Genomic DNA, 20002 nt, shown 5'->3' with positions numbered 1-20002 from the left:
TCCATTCCTGGGTGCTTTTAGCTGTGTGTTTTGAGTCATTATCCTGTTGGAGGACCCATGACCTGCAACTGAGACAGAGCTTTCTGACACTGGGCAGTACGTTTCGCTCCAGAATGCCTTGATAGTCTTGAGATTTCATTGTGCCCTGCACAGATTCAAGGCACCCTGTGCCAGGCGCAGCAAAGCAGCCCCAAAACATAACCAAGCCTCCTCCATGTTTTACTGTAGGTATGGTGTCCTTTTCTTTGAAAGCTTCATTTTTAAGTCTGTGAACATAGAGCTGATGTGACTTGCCAAAAAGCTCCAGTTTTGACTCATCTGTCCAAAGGACATTGTCCCAGAAGGATTGTAGCTTGTCAATATGCATTTTAGCAAATTCCAGTCTGGCTTTTTTATGTTTTTCTTTCAAAAGTGGAGTCCTCCTGGGTCTTCTTCCATGTAGCCCACTTTCGCTCAAAAAGCGACGGATGGTGCGATCAGAAACTGACGTACCTTCACCTTGGAGTTCAGCTTGTATCTCTTTGGCAGTTATCCTTGGTTCTTTTTCTACCATTCGCACTATCCTTCTGATCAATCTGGGGTCGATTTTCTTCTTGCGGCCGCGCCCAGGGAGGTTGGCTACAGTTCCATGGACCTTAAACTTCTTAATAATATTTGCAACTGTTGTCACAGGAACATCAAGCTGCTTGGAGATGGTCTTGTAGCCTTTACCTTTACCATGCTTGTCTATTATTTTCTTTCTGATCTCCTCAGACAACTCTCTCCTTTGCTTTCTCTGGTCCATGTTCAGTGTGGTGCACACAATGATACCAAACAGCACAGTGACTACTTTTCTCCATTTAAATAGGCTAAATGGCTGATTGCAAGATTGGAGACATGTGTGATACTAATTAAAGAAACTAATTAGTTTGAAATATCACTAAAATCCAATTATTTGTTATCTTTTCTAAGGGGTACCAACAAATGTGTCCAGGCCATTTTAGAATATCTTTGTAGAATAAGCAATAATTCATCTCTTTTCACAGCTTCTTTGCTTTAGTCTATGACATACCAAAGGCATGCAAGTATACATGATAAAATAGCTTTTAATTTCATCACTTTTCAGGAGGAATGAAGCATTATTTCAATGAGCTCTAAGGGTACCAACAAATTTGAGACGTCTGTATGTATATATATATATATATATATATATATATATATATATATATATATATATATATATATAGAGAGTAATTCATTAAAGCTTCTAGACCATTTTGTATTTGACAGGAGAACTTGAGAAACAGTGGTCTCAGTTTTCCACTACCCTAGTTGTGTAGAAATAGCTCCTTGCTTTAAGTTAGTTATCCCAATCTAATGGACATGCAACATGAAAATTACATATTATTTAAGATTAAAATAAAAATATGAAACTGGTGAAATAACAGAAAGTGTGAATATATCTTTATTTTTGGCCTTAATTAAATTCAAGTCATGTCTTATTACTGGTATTACAGCCCAGTGGAAAACAGAAACCAGTGATTTTTTTTTTTTTTTTTTAATTATTATTAATATTATTTTATACAAGGTAGTAAAATTAATTTTTTATGTCGGTTTTCAAGGGGGACCCGAAAAATATGTCCCAGAATACACTGCAAAAACATTCATTGAAAATGTACTGTTACTGTATGAGGCTACTGTTCCATTGTTCAAGGAAAGGTGTGCATGCATTAGAGTGAACAAGAGAATGCAGGTAGTCAAGTATTCCCAGACTTAACCATTTACAGCATGTAGGGGGTTGTCCTGCTCTGTTGGAACTACGCAAGCTTACATTTGAGGACACCCAAACCCCACAATCTCTATTCATTTTACATCCAAGAAATGCTTGTTGCATCAGCCGTCCTGTCTGACTGCAATAACTTTGAAAGCATTTGAAAGTCTTCACTTCTAAGAGAGTGGTAAGGAAAGCTGAAACCCATAATCAGCCAGGGCTTTAAATCCAAAATAGGTCTCAGGACTGTGTCCTTGCCTGGCTGCTTTATAAACTTGGAAATCTTCGATCATTGTGGTGCCACAAAATAAATTCTGACTCAGATGGTATTAACTAGAGCTGCCATGCTAGTCCCTATATGAATGAAATTTTACATGTATTTATAAAAAGCTGTAATGACGCCACGATGTATAATCCTTAATATTTATATGTAATAAGCCAATGGTGAACCACAATAGTCCACTACTTGTAAGCATGCCAGTGGACTAGAACAGCTGCAATTAGATGGTTTAAATAAAGCTTTTTATTGCAGTGGTATTAAACTTCCTGTCCAAAACGAATAAAACTTCCTCTCAGCATTTTAATATAGTCTGGTGAATTTTATGCATGTATTTTTCCAAGCCACCATAAAAAGTCTGTCCTAAAAATTCAGGGATACTGGTGTAGAAAGTTATATATTTGTGTTTATTATATTAATAAAGTGTAATGATTTGATGGCATTCATCCAATGTCACGGGTGTCAAGTTTAGACCCCAATTCTGCCAGGTGTGTAGTAAAAATAAGATGAATTAAATAAATGAAAAATGCAGACTGTGCATGAAATACTGATAGTGGCTGCCTCAGGTAGTCAAAATGAATAGTAGAGAGATTAGTTGTTACTTGTGCAAATATTAAAGTATGGTGTGAGAAAAACGACTGCATATGTAATGTTAAGTGAGAAAATCCTAGTAGCTGGCTGATTTCAAAACTTTGTGAAGTCGGGGCCTAAAGGATACCAATGATTCAGAATCAACAATGGCTACTCCATACCCTCAGTGTCTCCTACCCTCTGTCCTGTGTATGTCTCCATTTGTTTCCTCTGGTCTTGGTTTCTTGGCTAAGGTAACAACTCATTTTAAAATCCCCCTACTTATTTGTTCTAGGCTAAATAGATTCAGTTCCCTCAAATTATCTTCTTATCATTCATATCATTTTAATCCTTGGCATTAGTCTTGTTGCTGTTCAGACTCTCTCCAAGGCCACAATGTCTATTTTGCATTGTGAGGACCAGAATTGAACAGTATTGTAAGTGCGGTCAAAACTCAACAGAATAAACAATATCCATAAGAAATTCAACAGATGTGTTGACAACACTTCCTTTACAACCAAAAATCAGATTAGTAGTTATTTGGCATGAATACATAGATGTCAACATATCACATCCTGGCAACATAAGTACAAACTACACTGAATCATATTGCAGATACTTTAGTTTATAAAATTATCTGGGAGGTAGTCAATTCAAGTTTTTTGTTTCCCTCATTATTCTAGTACAGGTTTATTTTTTATTTTTGTATTTACATACTACTTCTATGCAGTATGTTGCTGAAATTTAGTCAACCACATTCTGTAAAGCAGACAATCCTGGTTCACTTTATGTATTCAAAGGATTACAATCAGTCACATTAACATCATACACATTGTTACATTAACCTCATATGTTTGTTTTAATGGTTTGTATTCCATAATTTCCATTAAAAAAGCATTGTGCTGTGCAGTGAAGCCCATAGATTAAGCAGCGAAGCCTCCCCCTTTTATTGTTATGTTTACAGTATTTTTCAGTAAAACATCAAATGTAGGTGGAATATTGGCTTTGTCAAGCACTGGTCAAGGAAGACCAGCATCTCAGTATTCTGAGTAATCATTTTTCAGGACCACCTAAAATGTGGTGAGACACGTCAACAATTCTGAGATTGAACTTGAAATATATACAGTATGTTTTACCAGTCAATCTTGTGAAGCGTCTTTGGCAAGGGAGCTGTGACCTTGCCTTCCATTTCCACTCTGCAATCGCACATTAATCAAGCATTACTGCAATGCATTAGGAATGTTGGAAGCAGGTTTGCATTTGTTGAAAGTTCCTTCATACATTATCCTCCCACAAGTTGACTGATTGATTGGTGGTTGTGAAGTCTTTTCATTTTATTAGTTCCTGTATTATCTCTATAATTGAATTGAATAACTGCAGCAGTTACATTATTCCTTCCTTTCCTTAGGAAGTTCTGCATCAAAATAGCAAATGTTTACAGCAGCATGTTGTATGAGCTGCCAAAGTCTCTGGACATATCACACTGTACAATTGTCAGATATAATGACTGCATGTTTATTCAGTCATTAGCAGAAAATGTATGGTCTCTTACCTACTAGTACTGCTGTCATCCATGTACCTAAATGTTTACCAAAGTAATTTGGTGGTTTACTAACCATTTGCCATGATTATATGTTCGGTGTTTTATCATGTTTAACTGTTTTTATCATACTCTATTGTAGTTACAGTGTCTGGGATTAACAATACTTGCCTGTGCTTTTACTACACTTTGGTTAGGATACAGGACACTAGATTGAAAACTGGACACACAAAAGTAATAATGGCTGATCTAAATACAACCATCTTTCAAATGAATCGATGAATCAATTGATCAATTGAATATATATTTAATAGACCCCAGTGTATGGTACAATAGGTGCACGTATCAATTCTGTCAAATAGGATTATTTAGATCCGACAACGTTTAGATCAATCAGATTGTGCAAATAAAAATATAAAACACATTTTGCATTTTGTAATTTTCCCACAGGCAATAAAGGAAACAGACAATAAAATGTATTTTTCCTAATGAAAACTACATTTACCTTACTTTGTAAGTACTGTAATATCATAAAGACAAACAAAAAAACTTTGACCTTACATTGCTTTTTATAAACTTTAATTAGGCATATCTACAGACCCTGTTTGGAAGTAGTAAAGGTGGGCTGTAGAGTATAATTCAAAAAGCTGTCAATGAGGCAGAATAGTCATTTAAGAAATGTGGGAATATGCCCTTGCATGTGGAGGGTTGGGAGGTATATGCTTATAGCCAATCCAACAAGCATTAATAAAACAGAAACAACTGTGGTCCACCAAGGCTATAATGTATTACTCAGTGTCCTGATTACTGTATAGCCTGATTTAAACGAAGTGTGATGCCCTCACATTAGGAGAGAGAAGGCTTTTTTTTTCCATTGGGAGGTGAACATTCTGTTAAGTACACACTAACCAGACACATGTGCAGATTATTTCCATCCTTCTTGGTCTGCCTTTACAATGAGCACTTCATCCACATTGTAACAGAGAAGTCCAACAGATTATCCCTCTAATTTGGAAAGCAGAGTCTATGTAGCATGTATTTGTGTATTTAGGCACCTTTGGAGACACAAATATTGCAATGGAAAATGACTCTTGCAGTTTACCAGGTTACTGTAATTGCACCAAAATACCGTTGATGGTAATACGAAAATCAGCACAGCTACTGTATATAAAACTGTCTTTACTTAGTCACCTTTCTGCAAACTTGAGAAAAAATAAGCATCCCAAGCCAGTACATTAGGTCCAATGTATCGAGGTCTTTTACATCTAAACGCAATTTGCAACCTTTTTGGGGATAGTATGCATAAATTGTAATAAACAACTTAGGCACAAGTTTGAGTCCTTAAATTGCCATTCATAGATTTTTGTTACTGAATTTGTTTAATTAAATGTTTTATTATAAGTTATTAATTATCTTGCAGTTTACTGTAATTGTGCCAATCATTTTGTGTATTAGTATATCAAAAAAGTAATAATTCAAATAGCATTTTGTTGTAAAGACCCTTAATAAATCTGACCCATTGTTTTAACAGTTTCTTCAAAAGCAGTAGCGGAGCATGAGCACCCCCTGCAGGAGGAAATCAGCTGAATTAGTTAATGTAAAACTTTGGTAATATATCAAATAATGTGTCTTATAACGATTTATTAAAATAACAGACAGGTCATCATTTGGGTGTTTTCTGTAATAACAATATATAATAAGGCCACACTAGATAGTAGCCAGAGGAATATTTGTTTTCTAATCATTGAAGCATGTTGTACTGTGCAGAATGTGTGGTGAATTGAAGGTCCTGTTATTTCGAGCGACTTCAACAGTGCAGTTTTAGCTTAATTGGCAAGGTGTTGACAGAAACAGACAGGTATTCAATAAATGAATATCCTTGGGCTCTGTGCAAGTGAGCAGTGAGCTGGTTCAACTCCATATCTATCACATTACTCCCCTATTGTTCACTGTAAATATATATTGAAAACAAATAATTATAGGAAAAATCTTCTGTAGCAAAAGTTTTGCTTTTGTGGAAGAGGAAAAAAACTTACAAGAAATAGATGTCTACAATTATTTATTTCAGCATTTCTTTCCCAAAACTCAAAAGATGCTAATTCAAAAGTATTCATACCCTGACAAGAAAAATTAAATTAACTAGTTGAGGAACCTTTAGCAATAATAACCTCTTTTAAACGATTAGAATATTTGTCAATGAGCTTTTGGCATGATTCTTTAGTGATTTTTTACCTTCAATGCAAATTTTTTCCAGTTCATTCAAATTCCAAGGACTTCTCTTGTGCACAGCTTCTTCAACTCATACCAAAGATTCTCAATTGGATTAGATCAGGACTTTGACTAGGCCATTCCAGAACCTTGATTTTATTCTTCTTTAACCATTCTGAAGTAGATGTTGATGTGTGCTTTGGATCATTGTTGTGTTGGAACATCCAGTTGCGCTTTTGTAGCGAAAGGTTTCAGATGATTGGCCAATATCTTTTGGTATGCTATGGAATCCATTTTACCATGTATTTTAATTAAATTTCCTCTGCCATTAGAGGAAAAAGCCCCACAGAAGGATATTACCACCTCCATGCTTGACAGTAGGTATGGTACGCCTCACCAGACTTTCTCCAAAAGTAACTACCATCAGTGTGACCAAATAGCTCTATTGGTTTCATCACTCCACAAAACCTTTGAACAGAACTCATATCCATCATTCAAATGCTGTTTTGCAAACTTTAAGCAATTGTCCTTGTGTCGTTTTCCTAAGAGTGGCTTTTTCCTTGGCTTGCGACCATTGAGACCGTCACCATGCAATACTCGACCTATGGTTGGAATGGAAACCCCAGTCCCACTTGCAGCCAATTCACTTTGAATATCTTTGGCAGTCAATCTCAGATTGCTATTAACCTTCCTCACAATTCTTCTACTTGTTCTTGGTGAAAGACCCTTCTTTATTCCAGACCGAGGGAGTGTTGTGACAGTACCATGAGTCTTGTACTTCTTGATAATAGAAACAATAGTTGAAATTGGGATACTCAAATGCTTGGAAATCTTCTTGTATCCTTCTCCAGCTTTATGACAATAAATAATTTTCTGTCTAAGGTCTTCAGATAGCTATTTACTTTTTCCCATATTGACTTATTGGTAATGACAGCAATCATCCTATGCCTAACCCTTTTATACTCTCTAAGAATGTCCACCTACAATCCAGCATTTTCTAGACTTTTTTAGAATTAGGTTCTGCATTTAACTGGAACCTGTTGTTTACATTTTCCCATTAACTGTTACATTGTTTACAATCCCATTGTTTACATTTTTGTGAACAGCAAAAGTTAAGTCTAAATATAACTTAATTCTGCAAATATAGACCTTCATATGCTTTTATGATGCCTCTATATAAAATAAGAAACTAAAGACTAAAAAAGGATACATTTCATTGTGTTTTCTGACCCACAGTGATGATAAAGGCATGAAATTTCACTGGTTGATTATGGGCACGTCTAACTTGACTGTCCTCAAAATAGGACACAGCAGTTTGTAGCCAAAACAAAGAATTATTTTTTTCTGTGAAGAAATATTAATTTAGAATACAACAGATGACAAACATTTGGTACTTAATTGGGTTAAAATGTGCTTGTCCCTCCTGAGCCCAATTGACAGATAGCTCCATCTAATAATTGTATCCAGCTATTAAAGTACAAGACCTGCGAATCAAATCAGAGTTACACACATTCCACCTAACCCTAGTACAGTAAGTGCTGCTTTTATTTAATGGGCGCACAACTCTTGACATTGCACACATTGTATATATGTTATGTCTTTTTTTGAAAACACTGCATTTTTTCTGACTTTAATTCCATAAAAAGCAAGAAATCTAAACCTGAACTTAACTTTAAGTACAGAAGCTTATGGCTAACTGTGTGATAGTGTGAATAAGTCCCTGTGTTTTATGCTTAGTCTGAGGGTGTTTCTCTTTGCCTTTGAGTTTAAGTGGAGTGTAAAAGCCACATTCCTCCAAACCTGTGATCTGAAAGGTTGTTTGAAAATCAATTTTTTACATCTGGGTATTATAAAAAGTACTATTTACCTTGCTTCAGATGTTGCCTCTCTCTCTGAGTGCTTTAGCAGCTAAATCTTACAGCTGTGGCACAGTGTATATAGCACAGGGGTGAACAGGTTACTGCTGCCACTCTTGCATTCAGGCGCAATTTATTTCACTTTTTTAAAACATTAAACATTGCTGCCTTATTACTGAAGTATTTTAAATTAAGGAATGAGTTGTAATGAGTGGGAAATATTCAATATGGTTTAGTAACCGTACAGAATATAGTACTTTCCAATATCACTGTAGTTTTCTATAATATACTATAGTATGTACAGCAGTATATCAATGGAAATGTAGGTGTTTTGGGATGGTACAGTTTATTAAATGGGTTTATCAGAAGACAACTGAAGTAATTTTGTGCAGCGTTAGGAAAAAAAAAAGACTGCTTCTTGATCCCTGACATCCTCAAGTATTCTCATTATTCATATCAGACATTCAGATGAACAAAGTAAAACAGAGGATATGTAATAGGTTGAAGTGGAGTATGTAGAGGATACTAGTTATTCCAGTGGGTTGTTTACAGCTATCCTTATGAGAGAAATAACCACAGCACGCTATGAATATTCATGGTGTATTCCGTTCACATAACAAATACAATGTTTGGAAAAGAACGTCTTTTTACACTTACATTTAACAGCTGATTTGGGAGAATTTCATACTATGGGTAGGTGTAATACGATGGGCTAGTTCCAGTGCAAACATACTGCAATTTGCATTTTCGTTGCGACACTTAGCAAAGTATACATTTTGTTGTATGTACTAAGAGAACATATGTTAATGAAAAGAGCCGCAATATACTAATTTAAATATTTGTTGCGTCCTCTTAGCGAGATCTCTATTACGAGAGTCGTGCAACATTGTTCAAATAAATAGCGGTAGCTGAGTTGTTGTTTGCTGCAGCAGAGTCTGCCTGAAGGATAATATCTATACATTGTCATCTGTACAATGCATTCTGGTTTGTCTTCATTTTACCTATTTAATACTCCCCAGCCAACCTAACCCCTACCCTGCCTGGGCAGCACTTGGCCAATTGTGCGCCGCCCCCTGGGAACTCCTGTCCAAAGTCGTCAGTGGCATAGCTTGGATTCAAACCTGCGATCTCTAAGCTATAGGACGCATCCTCCACCGGAGTGAAGTGCCTGATTCAGTTTGAAGACTTTGCTAATGCCAATGCCTTCCATCTCCTAAACAAGTATCGCAACAAGTACTGCACCTTCAATGATGACATACAAGGTACAGTCACTATTATGAGCAATAATAGAAATATAAATGATATATTGTAGGTCCACAGTTTTCTGCACAAGCCCTCAACTACAGACCATTTTAGCATTGTCTAATGCAAACCTCTTTCAATTCTGATGTTTTACATGGATGGCTAATCTTTAGAATGCTTTATTCTTATTCTATTCTCTTTTTTGTATTAATTAAAACTGTTGCTTTCCAGAATGAGGGGCCTAGAGGGGCAGCAGGCAATCAAAACCGTTACAAATACAGTGAGTTCATTCATTACAAGTCACAAACAAAGTCATTAAGAAACCAAAATCTAGTTGTCACTGGATGTAAAACTAGATCTTAACTACTTTTCCTCCAAAAGTTATTACTGTACCTCAAAGGCAGCTCTCTCACAGAGCAAGATAGGTTGGTTACAAAAAGGAAAACATAGAAAGCGAATCTTTAAAAAGATTACACTGATGTGTTTGTTCATTAAAAGTCTAAGCAAAGCCAAAGCTTAATGACTAATGTGGACCAATGCCATGTTTTGGCTACCTTCAGTGTAAAGTCAGATTTTGTTTACTGGACAGAATGCATTAGTTACCTACAAAATGACTAAACCTCTGTTGGGTTGAATTCTATTGCACAGCATTTAGTAAACTTTTGATATCATCCGTGATTTAGCCTACTGTGATATATAATGGCTTCATGTCATGAAAGACATCCGATCTGACAGATTAAAGACCGATAGGTGCTCGGTTTGCAGATCCTCATTTTTCCAAGGATCAGTCTCAAAAAAGATAACAGGGTAGGAAACAACTCACAAAAGTCTTCAAAGCACAAATGCTTAGAAAAGTGGTAATTCAGCCATTTTATCTTGTTGTTGGAGTGGAGGTGGAGGGCGTTCCTTTGAAAAGGGGTGGGACTCACAGTGATGTGAACCAATCACATGACAGACAGAGACTATTGCCTGGTGGTTTAAGGATGTGTGGGCAATAGTTCAATCTATTTGTTGCTTCTAGAATGAGGTTTTCACCAATCACAGGCCCGAATTTCCAAGTACTGATATACAGTAATATAGATATATATATATATATATATTAAAGTGTGGAGTAGTGGTTAGGGCTCTGGACTCTTGACCGGAGGGTCGTGGGTTCAATACCAGGTGAGGGACACTGCTGCTGTACCCTTAAGCAAGGTACTTTACCTAGATTGCTCCAGTAAAAACCCAACTGTATAAAAGTGTAATTGTATGTACAAATAATGTGATATCTTGTAACAATTGTAAGTCGCCCTGGATAAGGGCATCTGCTAAGAAATAAATAATAATAAACAACAATATACAAACTGAAGGCGACACTAAAAAGCCATGCAGGGGCTGATGGTTTTCAAGCCCAGGTGATGTGTGAACTGAAATGTGAGGCTGTTTCATTAGTCACAGCTGTTCAGGTTAAACAAACCATGTATTCTCTTGCCCCCCCACCACCCCTCCTTTTTTTTTACTTGGAGGACAAAATGACAAACTGTTGAATAGGAGTGGTGACAGGAGCATTGGTGACTGAATGTGTGAGCAATATAGGCTCTTACTGCATGCCATATTTTGTATCAGAGAATACTGTTGTGAAGGATTCCATTAACCTGACAGTAAAGTATATTTTCATTTTGAAAAAGTTACCAAAAAAAGGGGGGATTTACTGGGATTAATGATCATGTTTTTTAAGAAAGGTATTTGTATACATGCATGAGTAGCTTTCTGATCATATTTAGCAGAGTGCATCAAATAAATGAGGTGCTCATGCTGATTAGAATGATCTGGTGTTGTTTTTCTGAAGGGCATTTCATATCCACTGTAAATATGAACACATTTTTAATGCATGTATTACATAATTAACAAGTAATTGGTAGGAAATGGAAATGTTTTATAGCCGGGTCAATATAATGCAATCATTTTGTATTTTTTTTAGTAGTACTATTGCTGTAATTGTTTCTGTTTATATTAATACTATTTAATATATGTATACATTTGTGGCAATGTGCCCCGCCCCTGTGTGTATTTTTGTATTTTATGTTGTATGTTGCGTGTGTTAATGTTGGTGTATTGTAGTTGGTACACGGGATATATTGTGGGTAATGAGCATGAGTGTTTATAATGTATAATTGTATTTAGGCACAGGGATTGCACTTCACTTCACGTGCATTTAAAGTACTTAATATGTGAGCACTGGGTTTTCACAGATTAGTTCACGTGCTGGGATTCAAGTGAATAATTCATTGGTAATTGAATCCCAGCACAATTGTATATATAGATGCACATTTTACTCACTCTGGGTTGTGTGTTCGGTGAGTGGAGAATGGGTGTGGAGAAGGAGAAAGTAAGAATTAAAGTAAATTAAAGCAAAGCATACCATTGTTATTTTGTGCTGGAAGGACCAGCACGATACTTGTGTGTTTATTTTTACTCATCGTGTTTGTTTGTCTGTTCATCCACTGTTTGTTTAGTGTTAATCCGTTTTATTTGTCTATTTATTTTGGCCTCAAGTGCTGTGTCCTGTTTTCTGTTTAAACCTTTTATTTTACAATAAAACACTGAGCGCTGCAGCATCTCAGATTCACTGCAAGTACTGCCTGTCTGTGTGTTTCTTTCAGGCCTGACGTCATCCCTACAGCTAGCCTGTCACACGTAGTGTCAGAACCAGGACCACAGCGCCTCCTAGACTCAGGCCAGAAAGAGTACTGCGGGGAAAAATAAATAAATAAATAAACAGGACTGTTTTTTTTTTAAAAAAAAGGTGAAAACACGGCAGAAGACAGCAACAGCAGGAATGGAGAGAGGTCCCGTAGCATCCACAGCCCAGGAGGGAGGAGACAGTGCCTTTCCCATCCTCTGAGGAGATGCTGGACTGGATGTCGGACCCAGAATGGAAATGGGAGGACCTCCCGAAGGTTGTTGACTGCCTGAGTGTTTCTTTCTTTCTGGCCTGACGTCATCCCTACAGCTAGCCTGTCACAACATTCCATTTACATTTGTTAATTTAGTATTGGCATTGTTAATATTTAAAGAGAATTTAAAAAAAAAAAAAAACATAGACTCTCTAAAATATAATGAGCAATTACAGTAGTTATTTTTTCAGTTAAATTCAATTGGACTAGGTAACCCATTTTTCCATATATATATATATATATATATATATATATATATATATATATATATATACACTGTATATACTGTATATCAAGCTTTCCCATTAACCATGTTAGTTTCCCAACATATGCTGCTCTGCAAAATAAATAGAAAATTACTGTCAAAAAGTCAGAAAAGTGTTTTATTGTGCAAAGTAAATGCTTTGCTCATTACACAGTAATTTGTTTCATGTTTTATAGTCCAAGAAACCGTCTGAGACAGTGAGGACCCGGAGGCTGCAAAGAGTTGCTTATGTTCCCAGCATTTACTTTAGAACCTATTGTGGTTTTAGAAAGAAATTGATAGAATGTTACAGCCCGCAAGCAATACACTTAAAATAACTGGTAGGGAAAAAAAACAAGTAAGTGCTGGGTAGGGAGAGAGGCAGTCGCATTTTTCCCTTTGCTACTCTTTATTACTTTTCCCTTGGTAGAGAATAGTTACAGCCATTACAGCAAGGTTTAACTGTGCTACTACTGTGTTGCACTTAATGTCAGTTACGCAACAGTCTACTTAGTTAGCGTATTCACGTAAAACAATTATATCCAGCTATTGTGTCTTTCAAAAGCCATGCAATCAGAATTATTTCTAATTTGCAGAGTAATGTGGGAAGAATATTTTAAACCAGGTTTGATACCATAGTCTAACAAGAACTGTTAGCAATTACGATCATTACCCACAGTGAGACAGCTAATGGACAGCAGTGCTCCTTATTGCATGGTTTGAGTATCTTTTGGACAGTTCTGCGGGTTGTTAATAGAGTACAAGACAACTTTACAATAAAGCCAAAAAAATTAAAAGAAAGCCAACGGCCAAGCAATCCAGCTCAAAAATAAGGACTCAAACAGATACGTTTTTAAAAATGGATTAAAAAGTTTCAACTGTGCCAGCATTCCTGATAAGATCTGGGAAAAGTTCCAAAGGCAGGGAGCATAATAACTAAAGGCCCCCTCGGCCCTCCTGATTTCAGCCGACTTCTAGGAGCAGCCAGAAGGCCAGCGTTTGCAGATCTCAGGGTCATAGGGTACCAACAGTTCTTGCAAATATGAAGTCCCTAAGCCATGATTGGTAGTAAGGATAATTTTAAACTCAGTCCTGAACTTAACTCCCATAGGCTCTCACAAATAACAAATTGGTTGTTTATTTGATAGTTCATGGCTGACTTTTTTGGGGTGAAGGTTGAAGCTTTTTGCATCTGAAATATACTGCTTGCAACTGGATATGGGGCACTTGGGGTCTCCGGGGATAGAAAACATGAACCCACGAGGGCTTTTTGGTTTCTTCATTGAAATTAAGGGTTATATATTCATGCCCATTTTTATCTCTTTTTAAACTAAACAAGTCTTGTCAGGTTGTTTAAACCGTCTCGGCCATGTCCAGCAAAATTAAGCTGTATGTCAAACCAGACCTTGTTTACTAAGCCAACAGCAGTTTTGGGTGAGAGGCTTGAAACGCTGGAGTTTGTTTAAATCATTTTCTGTTATGGGAGGATGATTTTTTTGCTACGTAGACAAAGACATTATTGGTTGTTTTAAAGTCACTGTCTGTTATATTTAAATTTCTGCCAACAGAAGTACTGTTGAGATGCCAGTTTATTCCTGCTCCGAGTCCCAGAAAACTGGAGATGCTGTGTTCACCATTCAAATTTTTTATGGTGCCATAACATTGTCTCAAAATAGATATTTAATATATCATTATCAAGTTTTAAAATCCAGGCTTACTTTGTTTTCTTTCATCCAATCCAATAAAATGTTCATAACCCATAATGTTGTTTTTGTTTGTGTTTGTTTCTGTTTTGTTGTCTTCTAATTCATCCAACTGTCTTTTCCGTTAACTCACTATGCCCTACATTCACATTCACATATTTATTTTTTTTTGAGGTGGTTGCCTTCGCATTCCAACATGTTGACCCACTCTTCCTATAATGGATCTCCTGTAAGACTAAAGTTAACCAGTGGTAGATCACTCTTTTTTTTCTATATTTTGTAACCAGCTATAATTAATGGCGTATGGATATGTAAATTGCGAGAACCAAATCGCAGGAAAGACAATTCTTACCACACAGTCATGTGCTTAACACATAACCTATTAAATAGCTCCAAAGCGAAGTAAAATGTATGTTTTTAATTTCATTTACTTATTAATTTTAGGAACAGCAGCTGTGGCTGTTGCAGTTCTTGCCATTCTTCACATCACCAAGAACAAACTGTCTGATCACAAAATATTGCTCCAAGGAGCTGGAGAGGTAATTTCTGAGACCTAGTAGATACTCACTTGTCCAAACCATTTGGGGCCGGACTCTGTTCAGATTAGTGATTTGTACTGATCGTAACCTGTTTTTCATATTACATTTAATTAAAAACAGCTATGACATTTTGAATAAAAAATACAAAGGGTGTAAATAAATATTTGATTGGTTCAATTTAAGTTGTGATTAGCAAGTCTACTGTACCTACATTGGCAAATACATTGCCATTTATTTAGAATAATACAATTACATTTTGTTTATACTTATTTAACAGGGGAGATCTGTACTGACTGTCTGGCGTATGTATGGTGCTGCAGGAAGCAGGCAGCAGCCTCGTAAGATCTGCCTGTCAGTCATGGCAATGACACGGAGAGGTGGGGAAGAGGGTGTGTTGGATTTCTCTCTCTCTGTGGCTGAGAGGCAGGCCTTGGGGGATTGCTGAACCTTTAAATAACATTCTGTTGTTCCCTCAGATCTGCCCCTCTAAGACGAAAAACGAGCCAGCGGAAGCGCTGCTGCCGGACCAAGCACAGCCAGAGAGGAATGAGAACAAAACAAAATAAAAAGAAAGAAAAATTATTTTTTTTAGTAGCGGGGAAAAACTTGGGCAGACCCCCGGAAAGTATCTGCATAGCAGGTTGAGGGAACAAGCGAGCGTAGGATGGAGACCCGGGCCGTGCGGACAGCGACGGTCGGGGGAACGCTGCAGAGTGCAGCACCTTTATTTTGTAGTTTTATTACTGTGTTTTATTTTCTCTTTTTGTTTTGCCTTTGGTTTTTATTATTATTTCAGAGCACCTGTGTGTGCTGACGGATACAAGTGCAACCCCTGCTTACCATCGTTGGTATAAGGGGAGATGCAGCACCAGCGCCATCTGGTGACAAATAATAAAAAAAAAGAAAATGTCCAAAATAAAACTGGGCACCAGTGCGGTGTTTCAAATAAAACCTTCTGTCTCCCATGTGTGTCAGTGAATTGCTCACCACCCTTCCACAGCTTACTATAGTGTTTATGTTTTACTTTGTTACTTTTGCATATATCTCCTTTAAACTGGACACTTTCTCAAATGCAAGCTGTTAAGTCTTTGAACCTGCTCTTACAAACCATTTAGCAAGAGATATTTACTAAAAAACATATTTACTAAACGAAGGTCAGTTCATTGTAAATACTAGATCTATATAATACCTAATTGTGTCAGGCACACAAAAAAAAAATTAGAATTCTACTGAAGAGATTCATGAAAACAATATGTATTTGTTGTTACACTGCCTAATTCATAAATCCAGCTAATGTGCATACTATTCTTACTCTACATGTTGTGATGTTACTTGTTTGTTAATTTATTTAGGCTGCCATGGGGATTGCAGACCTCATCACCACGGCAATGTAGAAGGAAGGGAGCCCAAAAGAACAAGGTCTTAAAAAATATGGATGGTGGACTCCAAGGGACTGATTGTCATGGTAATAATAATCATTGTATTTATGTTTTACTTAGAGTGACCAATCCGGTGCCCACTCACCTCCCCCTGTGTTTTCCCCAATTTAAATATAACCTCACCACTGACACCAATAGACATTCCCCATTTCCGCTGTCAACCTAATATGTGCCACATCTAAGCAGTGAGGATTTCACTAATAAACCCTAAACGAAAGAGTTCAGCTTGAATGGTCTGTGCTTGACCAGTAGAGGTTGAGTTTAAAATGTTAATTTACAGAGCATTTTATACAGAATTGCTGTTTGACAGTCTATCTTACTGGTCCAGTTAGCAGACAATATTTACAAACCAAGTAAAACAACCTAACGTGAAAGCTTGCAGTGAAAGCCTACAGCTCATTCCTACTTTACAGGAAAGTGAATAACAGCTGGCACCTTTAGAACTGTCCTCTCACCCCTTTACAAGGCAGGATTGAACTGCATTGATAGGCCAGCAGTGCTGCCAGTCATGCGCCATTTATTGGAAATGCTCTACATCATTAAATTTGCCCCTGTTTTTATAGGTAACTGGTTCACAGTTTTACCCTCCAGTTGCTGTAAAGCGGAAATTATCAGGGCCATCCTTCCAAAATTATTAATATGATAAGTTTACTTTTCTTAAATTTGTTTTCTGATTACAGTACTGCACCAAGTTTCAGCTCTAAGTTAGACCTTGTCAATATTGCCATCTGCTGGCAGGAATATACCCATCATAACATTGTTCCATGCAGTAGACAAATACCTGATAATTCCACTTTCTTCTTTAATAATGGCACATATATCTAAACACTCCATGAGCAAACTGTATTAAACTTTTAGATGAAAGGTATTATTAAAATATACATTTAAATACAACCTAAAGAGTGAAGACCCATTCTCAAGTGATTTTGCTTCCGCAGAATTTGTTCATGGAACCCAGTATTTAGTTGCTTTCAGCCTTGGCCATGTGAATCTCCAATGATAATGACGGAACGGATCCAGTGTGCAATGGCCTTAAGGAAAGGCGAGCAGGCTGCTGAAAAAAGGAGGAAAGAAAAAGAGGCTTCAGTTTTGGAGCCACTGATTCCAGGAACGCGGCAAGCCAGCTTTCAGCACAAATGCAGGGGAACTGCAGTCGACTCAGAAACGCTCTTTTATACAAACTGCTCAGTTCAGCACAAGTCTTACCTTACCGTCTTGAGAGGCAAAAAGAGGAATGACTTCCGTGGAATGACAGTTTTAACCCCTCGGTAGGTGGGACCGAGGATGTCATCCAGGAAGGGACCTATCGGCAGCTCTGGTATAGAGAGCTCAGTGAATACCTACCAATATTGAATCGTATTTTGTCATACTTGTACTTACTAGAACCAAAGGCATTGTATTTATCTTGCTCCTAATTGTATTATTACTTGTACTGTGATTCTTGAAATGTATTTTTGTTTACGACTGTAAGTCGCCCTGGATAAGGGCGTCTGCTAAGAAATAAATAATAATAATAATATCCCATACGTAATATTGGTCATCTTCGAATTGAAAGGGAACCACAAGTGTTTTTTTTTTTTTGGTGTGGGCAAAATATTTATTAAGAGATGGCGAAGGGTCTAACAGCTTATTTTTCTACATTACAATTAATTGTGTGTGTGTGTGTGTGTTTAAGAGTCGTACCAATGTGACTCATGAAAAACTTTGATTTGCTCATGGACATCCTGAAATGAAAAAGCTGGAAGACATTGTCCGAGACCTTAAACCTACTGCACATAAAATAAGAATGTATATGGGGCCTTTAGTACTCCAGAGTATTAGTATACCATCCACAAACATACTACCTTTGTATTTAATCCATGTATACATTGATATAACAAGATTGTATTTATTTATCTTTTTTTTACAGTTAAATTATAGTCCTGACATTTTTGACTGTAGGGCCCATTATCTTGTGTATGTGTATAGATTGCCTGCTTAGAAATCCCATTCAACTGCTGGTAAACAGATGTTCCAATGCTTGCACTGTCAGCAACTTGTGGTCCACACAGCCCAATGAATACTTCTGCCTCCCTCACTGCTTCTACGGCAATAATAAAAACAAAAGTCTCCGCCCCTTCAATACCTTCTTTCCTGTCATTACCCAGCCATCTGCTTCTTCTATTGACTGGGATGATTTTCAACCAGTAATAAGTTTTGATCCCAAAGACATTGCTGAAGTGATCTAGGAAGTAACAGATTTCCATTAAATAAAGCAAGCAAGCTGAGATGTGTTAAACAAAAATACATGATTGCTATGGTGTGTTTCTTTCAAAACTGCATATTCAAGACTTTTATAGCCAAGTGCATGACAGGTAAGAATGACAAGCCACAGTTGCTTTTATTCAATCCCTGCTGTATTTATTTATTTTTTATTATATTCTTTTTGGTATCATATTACAGGGTCGGGGCGTTTTTGCCAGTGGAAGTCCTTTTGACCCTGTCACTCTCCCTGATGGCCATCGATTTTACCCTGGCCAAGGGAACAATGCCTATGTTTTCCTTGGAGTTGCCCTTGGTGTTTTTGCTTGTGGAGTCAGACAAATCAGCGATGAGATCTTCCTTATCACAGCTTAGGTAGAAATACTAAAAGAAGCTTAAATTCAATGACAAAGTGAGGACTACAAGTATTTCAATGTCTTCAAAGTGTTATGATCCTTTAAGACCCAACTTGACCCAAGTTTTGAGATCAATCAGCTACTAGGAACCGGACTGGCTTATGGGCCAAGTGGCCTCCTCTTGTTTGTAAATTTCTTGTTGTAACGGGGGGGGGGGGGGGGGGATCTGTGCTGACTATCTGGCACAGGCGTGGTACTGCAGGAAGGGGGCAGCAGCCTCGTAGATCCGCCTGTCAGTCATGGCAGTGACACGGAGAGATGGGGAAGAGGGTGTGTTGGCTTTCCCTCCCCCTGAGTGGCTGAGAGGCGGGCCTTGGGGGATTGCTCGGTCCATAAGTACTGCTCTTGGTTATGCATTCGGTGGCCGTGATTGGGAGATGCTGGCTGAGAAGGCCAGTGTAAACATAGACCAGGAGCGACCAAAATAGGCAAGCACGGCTGAGGAAGACAGCCAGCCTAGTGAAACAAAATAACCTACAAAAGAAATTGTTACGTATCCGAGGGAACGTGTATAAATAGAAGGGGAATCTTGGCCACCCCATTGTATAGTGTATAACAGCGTAGGACGGAGATCCTGAGCTGACCGGCTTATCAGCAGTGGGGGCACTGCGTAAGCAGCACCTTTATTTTGTAGTTTTATTACTGTGTTTTATTTTCCCTTTTCATTTCACCTTTTCTTATTTATTATTTCAGAGCACCTGTGAGTGCGCCAGCTTGTAACTGTTTACCATTATTGGTATTTCTGTGGTCCTGTTTACCGTTGCCGGTACTCAGGCCACAGACAACAGGACATAAAACTGGGCACCAGTGCAGTGTTTTCAAATAAAACTTCTGTCTCCCATGTGTGTCAGTGAATTGCCCACCACCCTTCCACACTTATGTTCTTATGATTGCACATGACCAAACATTCGTAACAATATATTCAGTGTCAAATGTTTGTAAAATATGTTCATAAGCCATTGAGAGAGATTGCATACTGCTAATATTGGCGCTATTTTGTTTTTACATCCTGACCTATGAAAAGTACAAGAAAGTTAA

The 20002-nt window shown here is 37.4% G+C and overlaps 1 pseudogene; it reads left to right on the top strand.

Annotated features, from left to right (window-relative positions):
- The first annotated feature begins 2764 nt into the window (after nt 1-2764).
- Nucleotides 2765-18923, top strand: LOC117402867 (NADP-dependent malic enzyme-like; annotated as a pseudogene).
- The last annotated feature ends 1079 nt before the right edge of the window (nt 18924-20002 follow it).

This window comes from Acipenser ruthenus, chromosome 5, assembly GCF_902713425.1.
Source record: "Acipenser ruthenus chromosome 5, fAciRut3.2 maternal haplotype, whole genome shotgun sequence".
In the NCBI taxonomy this organism is placed as follows: domain Eukaryota; kingdom Metazoa; phylum Chordata; class Actinopteri; order Acipenseriformes; family Acipenseridae; genus Acipenser; species Acipenser ruthenus.
Note: the sequence above shows the minus strand (reverse complement) of the source record. Positions and strands in the feature narration are given on the sequence as shown.